The following is a 12,661-nucleotide window of genomic DNA, read 5'->3' as shown; positions in this document are numbered from 1 at the left end:
CCAACTTGGGCTAGTGAAGCAACGTCCTCCACAACTAGACTGAAGAACAAAAGGACAGCAACTTGTCTGTTCCCCTTCCCCCAATTCCCAGCGCTGTTCCCATCCCCCAATTCCCCAATAAAAATATTAAAAAAAAAAAAGAAAGATAGAGGTACTGTCCCTCCAAAAATACACGCACGCGCACGCGCGCACACACACACACACACAATGTATATGTATATAAATATGCTTATAAATACATATATATGTTAGTGTATATATACATATATAGTATTTTATATATCAGGCATATAAAGTATTATATATATTATATATGTTATATATAATAATTATATATGAGTGTATGTGTGTGTGCGCGTGTGTATATATATATTCACACACCACACACATATACTACAGACTCCTTCGAAGCCTATATATGTATTCCAGAATAAGAACCCCTGCTTTCAATCATACAGAGTTTAGAAATATATAGGACATTAAATATAGTTTGGAACAAAAGAGGGATTTCAATTTTTTTTAATAAATTGATATCTTATGCTCTTTTAAAAACTGAAATACAGATAATAAAGGTAACTGAAATCATTAAAATACATGCAGAGTTAGTTATGTCAGCAAAAATATTGTTGAAATTAAACTCATATTTAAATCTGAGCTTCCTGGCGGACAAGATAAACAGAGAAACATCAAGAAAAGCAACTAATTATTGAGAACTATCTGTTGTTTTCTAAGACTCATGAAGGATACAGAAAATGTCTAAAGCATGGTCCTTCTCTTTAAGGTGGAAAGAGTAATTTTTATTAAAAAAAAATTCAGAGGCCAAAGGCAAGGGCAGGGATATGTGATGGGTCCCAAACTCCTGCTATAAGTGGAGGGGTGTTCTATAAGAGACTGTTAGTACCATGTGATACAGAGATAGCATTACTTATAGAGAAAAGCATCTAAAATTCATGAAAAGTATTACAAATATGCTTTGGGGAAAATCCAGTTTTTCAATGAGTCCATCTTTCAAAAGACGAATGGAGTACCTCCAGGAAGTCTCCATCCTCAGGAGCCCTCTGGAAGATAGTTGAATGCTCCTGGTCAGTTTTTATCTTCTGAAGCACAGAGGGTGCCAAAAAAATGTATACACACTTTAAGAAGGAAAGAACTATTAAAATTGTAATTCTCAATATATACCAATAACAAAAGATGAATACAAGTCATGTGTATACATTTTTTGGCACCCCCATATTTCTTAAGAGTACAAAGATAGCATCATAACCAAATGCAGTCTTTCCTTCGAAGTATCAATTCCAGAATAGCTGCTGGATTTTACATTTCCCTCAGGGCCCTAAAAAACCCACTTTCAGTCCATCTGGTGTCTTACATTTTTCAAGGAAATCCTTGGGAATGCACTTCATGAAAAGTAGCTCCATCTACTAATTTTGTGAGATTTGGCTGCTGCTGGGGAGAGCATTTCCCTCCACCTTCTCATTGAAATGTTCTCTCATTGTAATCTCCAAATTTGGAATGGTTTGCATTACAAAAGGATTCGGTTTCACAAAGGATTTCCTGTGCTTTTTTTTTTTTTGAAAGTGCACTTAAAAATAACATCTGACTTGCACTAACTCATAAATTAAACTATGGGTCTATGTGATGATGATAGCTTATACAGCCCCTGACATTGGCAGAAGCATCTTTCAGGATATCAATTTGTTTTCACTCTAAGTTCTGATTGACACTTCTCTTAGTCCCTCTGTTAAATCTGCTGTCCATAAAGCTGTGGTGAATGATAAGACCTTCAGAAATCACTGAGCTGTTTGCTCAGCCCTCTGTGACCAAAACAGACATGGACACAATTAAAGAACAACTCAGGTGATAGTTTATTTGTTAGGGAAAATCTAGTTCAAGTTGTTCATTCATTAGCCCTCATGAACAGTTCTTGACCCAATAAAATGAATTTCGCTCATCAGATTATGCTAGCAGAGATCAATCCACTTGAACATTTTTTGAACTCACACTGATGTTTTCTTTTTAGTATAAACCTGAAAAAGATTACTTGGAGAAAAATGTAATAGATGACAGAATCACTTCATTAAAAAATGGCCAAGATGCCCACATAAATTCAAAATTACAATATAGCAACGGAAGACCCATTTGGGTCACCTCTATGTACCAAACTGGTCTATAAATACAGGTCTCTTACATAAAAGAAAAAAAAAACCTCTTTCCTTACCAACAATCTATATATCTATATCTATACCTATATCTATATTTATCTATATCTGAGTCATATACCACATAACAACATTTCAGTCAATGATGAACCACATGTACTATGATGATATACCATATATAGTGTAGGTGTGTTAGGCCAGGTTTGTGTAAGTGCACTGTATAATGTTCACACAATGATGAAACTGCTTGGCGACACATTTGTCAGAACACATCCTCATCGTTAAGTGACTCATGACAGCATCTTAATCTATAGAGATACTCTTCATACATCCCACACTTTAGTTTCTTAACCCTTTTGGTCTGGCATAGGGTTGACAGATTTAGCAAATAAAATACAGAATACCCAATTATTTTTGAATTTCAGATAAGCAATGAAAAATTTTTTTAGCATCAATGTATCCCAAATATTGCATGTATTTTATCTGGCAGCCCCACCCCAAAAGATCTAAGGCTGAAGATCTAAGGCTGGAGTGAGTGCTTACCCTTCTCTCGGCCCACTCTCGGGCAGCTTTTTCCTCCTGTTGCTGGGACCTGTGTTAAGCTCCTATTCCTCCCTCTCTTCATCTCCATCCACCCAACTGGGCTATTGGTGTTCAAGCTTGGCTGGAGCTTGGGTTTCCAGACTTAGAGAGGACATGGAAATCAGAGATCAAGAGCATCAGAAATTGGAGTTGGGGAGCACATGGCTCAGTTATGATGGCATTTTGAATAGAATATGACTTTCGTAGTCTTGCCTGAGGATTGATTCATTGTTTAGAACATTGTTTCTCAAAAACAAAGTAAATTCTGAGCTCCATATTACAATAAGAGCCTAGTAGTGGAGACAGAGGGGAGGGGAGGGAGTAGAGAAATATTTAGAAGGTAAAATAGAATTTGGTGATAGATTGTATGCAGGTGATGCCAAGGCAATTAAAGGTGACACCTGGGTTTCTAGTTTGGATAATTAAGTTGATAGTGAAAAATGAATCCATACATATAAACTTATATTCGAAGGTATCAGAGAGCTACTACCAAAGCAGTCAGGGCTTGAAGGGCCAAGATTCTGGAGAGAAGAGAAGAACATTAAGTGAGCCAGACAATCAATGATGCTTTTCTGCCAAGGCGTTTGCCAATTTACAAGCATTGGTAGAGAAGTTGAGAAGTTAAGCAGAGCTTTCAGCATTTTAAGGGGACAGGGAGACAAAAATGAAACAGAGTTCACCAAGACAGAGGATCCCAGATAAACCAATAATCCCAGGCTTTCAGAAAAGATCTCTGAAGGGTTGTACCTTAGGAATAAACATGAACTGGAAATAGCCCCTACTAAGAATAAAACCTTCAAATCAGGACAGTCCAAGACTAAACACTCTCTGAAGGAAGAAAACATCCAGATTTTCAAATAGTCACTATAATTTTTTCACATAATGTCTAGCATTCAATCAAAACTTAAAAGATAAACCATAAAATTAGACTAAATGACTGAAAAAATCAGAAGGAAAAGGAAATAAAAATTATGTACAAGTAATCTGGATATTAGAGAGATCAGGCACAGACTTTAAAATAACTGTGATCAATATATATAAATTATCAAACATTTTGCCACTTAAAGAAGAATTCCTGGCATATCTTATCACCACAAAAATAGGGGTAGTTTAAAAAATGAATAGGAGGCTTCTGAATTTCCCTCCTCCACAATTGTGCTGAATATACAGCTATACATGGAGCAATTTCCCCTGAGAGAAATTCAGAAACTAGATGAGTGACTCGTACACATCAGGTGACTGAAAAATATCCACATCAAATGGGTAGGAAAGACTGAGACACACTCTCACCATAAACCCCACCCTTGACAGAACACCATACAATTGGAAGAAAACCTCTAACTCCCAGCTTCTCCCCTGAGGAATGAAAAGTTTGGATCCTACAGCTAGCATCCCAACTTTTAAGGCTGCCACCTGAAGGACAGGCCCCCCACCACCTAGTTCTACAAGCCAGCAGGAAATATGTCAGACAGTTTGGGGATGTCAAATGGATAAAATAGACACAAACTCTCTCTCCCTCTTTCTCTCTCTCCTCCCCGCATCCGGAATTATCAATTCTCATCATTGAAGTTTTCCAATCTCACAACTGGCTCTTCCTACAGTCAAGATAGAATAAAGGTGATAGAAAACAGTGTATCTCAGCTTCCACTCCTTGTTAGTGGGTACTGATTTCCAGCCCACTTTGCTCCTGCTCTTTATGGCTGTCCTGGTTTGTTCACTTTTATTTGGACACTTGATTTTCTGCTTTATGTAGCTTTCTACCACATCCCTTGGTAGGTCTTTGCAAGGATTTTGAGTCCCAACCTCCATCCCTTGCCTGCACTCGGTGTCTAGGCCCACTTCTCTTCTCTCCCTGATTCTGATTCCATTATCACCCTAACCATTTCCTCCATCCCAATGTTCAGATGTTCTCTGCTTTCTTAATATCCTCAAATGCTATAGTCTATGACACAGAGTGACAGGAACTTTCAGGATAGTTGGCACATTGGTCAAGAGTTCTCAGATTACAAACTAAATTTTAAAACTCAAGTCACTCCTTTAAACATCTGTTAATATTTCAAGGTTACATAGGACAATAAGACTTTATTTCAAACATAAACTCTGGAGTTTGAGAATAAAAACAGCTAAGCTATTTCCCAGAACAGGAAGGACTGTTTTTCAGAAGTGGAAGGGCCTACCAAAATTTCAAAGTGATAGATAATGTGTTCCCAACACCAATCAATGCCCTCAGGTCTAAAACGACAATGTTGGCTACCAAAGCAGTTTATCACTACTTTGCAGTTATCAGAAACAACTGAATTTTTCTCTTCTTTTGTTTTCACCCTCTTTATATTGTTCTTTTATTCTCTTAGGTTTTCTCTACTACAGTTTCTCAACTTATCGTATATCTCTTTCCAACTGCCTCCATTTTAATCGCTTGTGATACAGAATTTACACGTAAATCATCGGTTGGATTTCTTGAATATAACTTTTGCTATATCCTCTTTTACCTCTAAGATTACAGATTAAAACTGAGGCTTGGTATTTCCCTTTCCAGAATTCAATGAGAGGGAGGAAACAAACAAACAAAAAATTAAAAGGGAGAAGAAAAAATACAAACAGCCACAAAACAAGGAAAAGGGATTAGGGTAATATTATCCATTTCATAAACCGGCAAATAAGGAAACATACAAATGATTATAAATAAACTAGGTAGCACAGCTTTGCTTTTACCCCTGCCCATACTCCCAGAAACTATACTGCTGAGTTGATCAGTTCAAATCTGGAAAGAAACCAACTCATTTATTATCTTTCCCCTTTTCAAACTGAGCAATTGGGAGCAGGGGAAGGCTGTTTGGGGTAAAGGTATGAAATAGGGAATGCCTATACAGAAAAAAATCCACATGGCTGTATAATCCAAGGGCCCAGGTAACATTCCCACAGGAAGAGAGCATACTCATCAAGTAGACTATGACAAGGGACCACTAACAAAATTCTAAAACAATGAACAGAGCCTAGGTTATCTAACAAAGACTGGAAATATCCCAGCTGGACTCTCTCCTTTTTTGGTCATTCTCGTAGGTTAAAGAAGAGTGTATATAACACAAGGACACTCAGCCACCAAACTATAGATGGGGAGAGCAAACAAACTGGTTATACATAATGTGAAAAAAATCAAGAGGTAACACTCATTACATTAGAACAAACAGAATGTCTAGGTGGAACCACCCAAACATTAACAATATAAAAAGAATAGGCAAGGCAATTACATAAATACTATATGGTAAGGAAGGAAGACATCAAAGGAAAGACAAGAACTCAATAAGAAAACATCAAGGAGCAGAAGGAAAATTGCTTCATACTATGGAATAACTTCATAAGTATGTGGTCAGGACAAGACAAAGATTCAAAGGCTTGATAATAACAAAAACATAGCAAAATGGAAAAAGTGATTGCAGACCTAAGGAAATAGAGGCTCAAACAATAACATTCGAACTAATTAACAATCTAGGAACAATAAGAAACACAGTAGTTATTACTACAAATGAAATTATTGACATAGAAGATGAGCTAATCATGGTAAATTTGTAAAAGAGTGATAAAAATGTTTAGAGACAAACTAATAGGTATGGAAGACAGACAAATATGATCCAACATGAGGATAATTGTTGTCCTTGAAGTAGCCAACCCAACTAATAAATGAGATGAAGCCATATGATGGAAGAGAATGTCTCTGAAACAAAAGGGAGAAAAAGCCTGAAGGTGTAGCTTTAAAGGGTCTTCTATTTTCCAGAAATATTTGATACAGAACACTCCACACCAAGCATAGCCCAGTTACAGCATTAAAATTAAAGGATAAAGAAATAATTCTTTAAGCGTCTGGCCAGAAAAGTAAATCATGTACATTGGGGGGAAAATATCAGACTTCTTTATAACAATTATAATGCCAAAAACAATGGAGAAAAGAAGGTGTGATCTAAGGACATAGTATCAGATAAGATGCTGTTTGACTGGAAGGATGATGGGTACACTTTCCCAAATATGACAGAATTCAGGGAATACAAAATTTATAAGTACTTCTTGTGGGGGAAGGGACATTAAGATACAAGTGAAAATAAAGAGCACAGAAATAAAAAAGTCCAGATTTTTAAGTATCTAGTAAGCATTAAATCAATTTAAATATTGAACTAAATACTACACTAATTGAACAAGAGAATTATAGTTGCAGTAAAAATGTAAATGTTGTGTGTCTAGATCATGTGAAAGTACTAACAAAATTTGGGAAGCAATGGGAGAAATTTCGAGAATCCTGTCTAAAATTGAAAAATGTAGCTTTAAGATTATTCTGATAATTATTTTTGGATTTCTTTTTGTAATCTAAGAAGAAACTTTTAGGAAATAACATATCTTGTCTAAAGAAACATTTATTTGAAGTTCAAAAACTCCTTCAGTTTCTCTTCTATTAAATTCAAGTAAAATTATAGTACTTTTCATTAAAGTGTCTTTTACAATAAGATTTCATCTTAATAAAAATTTCTAATTGATCTATTTATCTATCTATATGTACATGCATAAAAACTAGACTCTAAAATGATGTTTCTCTAATGTTAACAGTGATTTTTTTGGAGAGTGGTAGGATTGTAGGTGAATTTTTAAATTTTTATCTTACACGTCTCTCTATTTTTAAATTCTTTATAATGAGCCCCTTTTACACAAAAATAACAGCATTTTTTAAAAGCATGAGACTATATCAAGACAATAAATATTTAACACTGGAAAGTGAAAATATAAATGACTTATTTTGGGGGATATTTTAATATTTTTTAATTAAAAATATATTGTTAAACTACTTTCTAGTTTTCTTTTATTATTATTATCTTTTTATGTTGAGGTCTTATTTTATATTTCCTCTATGGTTTTGTGGTTCTTGATAGAAGAATTATTGCCCATGCTTAGTTTAGGAGAAAGAAGACCTACAAATTGCTGATTAATAATCACCCAAGTACATGTTTTTTTGCTTATAATAACAGGAAGGAAAAAAATGGGTTCTGGAAAGCTGATGTCTGGAAAAGCACCATTTTGTTATAAACTACATTGTAATTGGACACAGGAACATAAAAAAATCATTCCAGTGCACAGGTATACTCTGTAATACGCATTTCCCAGATACTTTGTCCCAATATAGGTTAGTGGAATTCTGCACCATAAATCCACTCCCTTCCCCTAAAAGGAAAATGTTTATAGGCACCAAAAATTTGCCGGGTCTGTGTAAAAAAGAAATACCAATCATAGATCAAATTGAAGCACATGTTTCTAGTTGATGTAACTTAAGCTTCTCTTTAAAAGCACTGCAGAAAAGTGGAGGGTGGGGAATAATAGAATTATCCAAGGCCAGTTAAGCTAATCCTCAAAATCAAGTAAAACCCCTCAAATTAAAGAATTCAGGAAAAAAAACAATACTTGGTAGCAGGCATTGGCTCATGTATGTGTATGCAATTTCCCAAAACCAACTCAGAGTGTCATATCTCCAGTTTATAGGTTCAGATTGTGAATTTACACACACAGCCCGTGTTATAAACGTGGTCAAACTGAAAGCTCACATGTGTACTTTATATCATCCCCTCTAACCCTTAGTATTTGGTTTTCCATCTTCCTGGAATATCGTGTTAGTCGGGGGTTTTTTATTTTGTTGGAACAATTTTAGAAGGCGGAGAGGGGAGGAGTCGGTGGGTTTTGTGGTGAGACCAGTCTATAACATTGTCAAAATAATTGTTTTTCCACAAAGCACGGTATGGTGCCAAATGGAGCAACCAAGATGTCAGAAGTATTTCCCAATGTTGGAGCTTCTCTTCATGAATCTTTGAGTCCCATCAACTTGTTTACTACATCCTCGGAGGAGCTGAGGAATGCAGCTCGGAGTCCAGGCCGTCACTGGATTCTTTCTGGAAGGAGGTACACCACGTTCCTCTGTGAAACAGGGTGTTTTCAGTTTTTTCTTTCACGTACAACCACAGCTATACCACACAGACAGGGGAGACCGAACAGGAGAGGCTCAGACGCCAAATTATGGAGATTCTGCAGGAAGCGATTTAACTGCCACAAAAATGTCCTCACAGAGCCAGGCTGACTCCTGAGGTATTCTTCCTTCATTTCCCTGGTCTCCAGGCTTCCTAAACAGGATTTCTAGCTCACTGTCTCATTAGATGACCATTGCACTTCTTTGCTGCTTTCTCCATCTCTCTTCCCTCCTTCCCTCCCTCCCTCCTCCTCCTCCACCTCCTCCTTCTTACTACCCTCCCCTCCTCCTTTCTTACTCCCTTCACTTTATAATCATGTAATTGAGTCTACTCTAATTTTAATGCCCCAAGCCTCTCATCTTTAAAGTGGGAACTGCTTTGGCTTTTCGTTTCTTTTCATCAATTTTTTTTTTAATGAAATAAAAAGGAAGCCCCACACAGAGAAAAAAAATCATACACATCTGAACAAATTTCAAACTCAGATATTAATCTGAGAAAACCAGGAGGAGCCGTTCCTTTACAAATAACCCAAGTAATGAGCTCAGTTGTGGGGGAACCCAGTAATTTTGTTCCTGAATTCGCCACATTATGCATGCCCAAAAATGAAATATCTTCGGGGAAGTGCCCTGATGTGTTCTACACAGACACTCATGTGGTTGTTTCGGGATAAAAAAAAAAAAAACAACAAAAAACATCGCTTTCTCGTTAGATCCATGAGGAAATAGCAAATATGTCTAAGGCTAAGACATCAAAGCAGAGCCCAAGACCAAAACAGGGGTTGGGGCAGTGAGGGGACAGAAGTTTTTGGTTTGGAGTACAGCTCGGCATACTTTTTCTACTAAAGGCCTAGGGTAAGATATCTTAGGCTTTGTAGGCCATAAGGCCTCTATCATAGCTACTCAACTCTGCCGTTATGGCACAAACACAGCCACCGTACACAGAAAACGAGCATGTCTGTGTCTCAATTAAACCATTCATGGACCCTGAAGTTTGCATTTCATACAATTTCCACGTGTTATGACATATTATCCTTCCTCGGATTTTATCGAACCACTTAAACATTGAAAAACGATTTTTAATTCATGGGTGACACAAAAACAGGAGATGGGCCGGATTCAGCCTGCGGGTCAGCGTTTGCCAAACCGAGTTTAGAGGAAACTGTACCAGAAAGAAGTCAAGCCTTCTCATCCCGTCTATTACAAGCATAGTGCTTCCGATCAGCAAAGCCCTTCTCATGCCCTCCCTCAGGCAACCCTCACTGCAATCTGTGAGATACATGTTATTCTTTTCACGCAGTGGATGAGGAAGCAGAGGAACAGAGAGGAAGGGAATGATCATTAATTCATTTAACAAATATTTGAGTCCATGATGAGGTGCTGAGCTTATGTTAGGCTCTAGGCATATGGCAGTGAATAGGACAAAGTTTCTAACTGCTCAGAGACTAGTGGGGCAGACCAGTTCAGTAAAAGTAATTGAATCACTGTAGATAGGCTAGAGACACATGTAGAAAGCATTTAATTCAGTTTGGGGGCCTAAGGAAAGCATCCCAGAGGAAATGACATCCAGCACAGATGAAAAAGAAGGAGATAAGTGAAAAGAAGAGGAAGATAAACTGTACCAGATAAAGGAACAGCCTGAGAAAAGATGTAGAAGTTCTGTTTACAAGAGGAACGGATAATCACTACATAATCCAAAGTGGGTGGAGATATAAAACAGAATTGCAAAGAAGAATCCAAAAGTTGTCCAAAAGCCACCACTCAGACACTATCATCATTTTTTTTTTTTGGTATTTATCCTTCCAATATTTTTTCTCTGAATATAAGATATATTTACACATTTTAACAATATTTTACATGCTGATTTATAGCTTGCTGTTTTGGCTTAAGATATTCTGAACTCCTTTCCAGTCCTGGAGATATTAATTTTTTTTCTTCTGAATGACTTTTTTTTATTAGTTTTAGGTGTACAAAGCAATGTAATAATTAGACACTTACACCCCTCACAAAGTGATAACCCTCCCAATCTATTACCCCTTACATCATATATATAGTTGTTACTATACCAGTGACTATATTCCCTATGCTGTACTCCATGTCCCATGACTATTTATATATTATTTAATTATAGTTGACATTCAATATTATTCAACTTCAGCTTCAGGTGCACAGCACAGTGGTCAGGCATCTACACAGTCCATGAAGTGATGCCCCTGATAAGTCCAGTGTCCATCTGGCACCCCACATAATCTTTACAACATTATTGATTATATTCCCCATACTGCATTTCATATCCCCGTGACTGTATTGTGACTACTAATTTGTGCTTCCTAATCCCTTCACCTTCTCCCCCATTCCCACCCCCTCCCATCTAGCAACCAGCAGTTTTTTTCCCTGTATCTCTGAGTTTATTTCTGTTTTGTTTGTTCATTTATTCTGTTCTTTAGATTCCACATATAAGTGAGATCATATGGTGTTTGCCTGTCTCCATCTGACTTATTTCACTTAGCATAATATCCTCTAGGTTCATCCACGTTGTTGCAAATGGTAAGATTTCATTCTTTTTTATAGCCAAGTAATAAATACTCCATTGTATAAATGTACCACAGCTTCTTTATTTAATCATCTATTGGTGGACATTTCAGTTGTTTCCATATCTTAGCTATTGTGAATAGTGCTGCAATAAACATAGGGGTGTTTATATTTTTCTAATTAGTGTTTTGGATTTCTTTGGATAAATACCCAGGAGTGGAATTGCTGGGTCATATGGTAGTTCTATTTTCAATTTTTCAAGGTACCTCCATACTGTTTTCCATAGTGGCTGCACCAATCTGCAATCTCACCAACAGTGCATGAAGGTTCCCTTTTCTCCACATCTTGGTCAACACGTGTTGTTTGTTGATTTATTGATAATAGTCATTTTTGACAGGAGTGAGGTGGCATTCATTGTGGCTTTTATTTGCATTTCTCTAAGGATTAGTGACGTTGAGTATTTTTTCATATGTCTGTTGGCCATCTGTGTGTCCTCTTCAGAGAAATGTCTCTTCACGTCCTCTGCCCACTTTTTAAATCGGCTGAGATATTATTTTAATGGCATGATTTTTTTTAATGACTAAAGAAGTCTCTACTATACCAATGTGCTTTACTTCATTAGGTTGCTTCTGACTTTTTATTTTGAAACTAACACTGCAGTAGCCATCCTTAATGAGTGAAAAATAAGATGTAGAGGTGAGAGAGTACAACACATAAAGGAGCTTCAAGTTAGTAAGTTTGCACCATAGAGCATAAGGTACAATGGTGGGGACAGGACAAGAGCAGAAGACATGCTGTTCAAAAAAAAAATGAGCAAGGACTGTTTTACATCATGTTACAGAGGGTGAGATTTAACCTGGGAGCACTGTGGAGACAGTGAACAGATGGAAGCAAAGAAGTGATATGGATCAAATTCACTTTTCACAAAGATCTCTCTGGCTACAGAATGGACTGCAAGAAGCAAATATAACCCTCTTATTTCACAATAAAAAGCACTGGCCCCTCAGAAATAATCTGCCTCACTCTGGTTAACTGAGCTGGTGAGTCATGAAAACAGTCTGTTAACTCCGTCCCAGTGCCCTCTGTCCACTGGACCACAGTGCCTTTCCCCACATGCTCAGAGTGAGTAGACAGCACATATCAAAGTCATAAATACAGCCATGGGCTCCTTTTGGTGGAGAATGGTATTTAGAAACCAAGATCTAGCCATGGGTTCTGTTCATTGCTTCAAGGATGTCATTACTTTAAGGGACTTTCAGTGGACAAAGCTTTGAATTGAGCTAATAGTATGTGAATAATGATCTTTTGACTTTCAGTCAGGTCCTGAAAATATTAAGTTCTCCGCCAAAGGAGATAAGGAAAAAAAGAAGGACTGTTGAGGAGGGTCAAGTCACTG

The sequence above is a fragment of the Hipposideros armiger genome, unplaced genomic scaffold (assembly GCF_001890085.2).
Source record: "Hipposideros armiger isolate ML-2016 unplaced genomic scaffold, ASM189008v1 scaffold_116, whole genome shotgun sequence".
Classification (NCBI taxonomy): domain Eukaryota; kingdom Metazoa; phylum Chordata; class Mammalia; order Chiroptera; family Hipposideridae; genus Hipposideros; species Hipposideros armiger.
Note: the sequence above shows the minus strand (reverse complement) of the source record.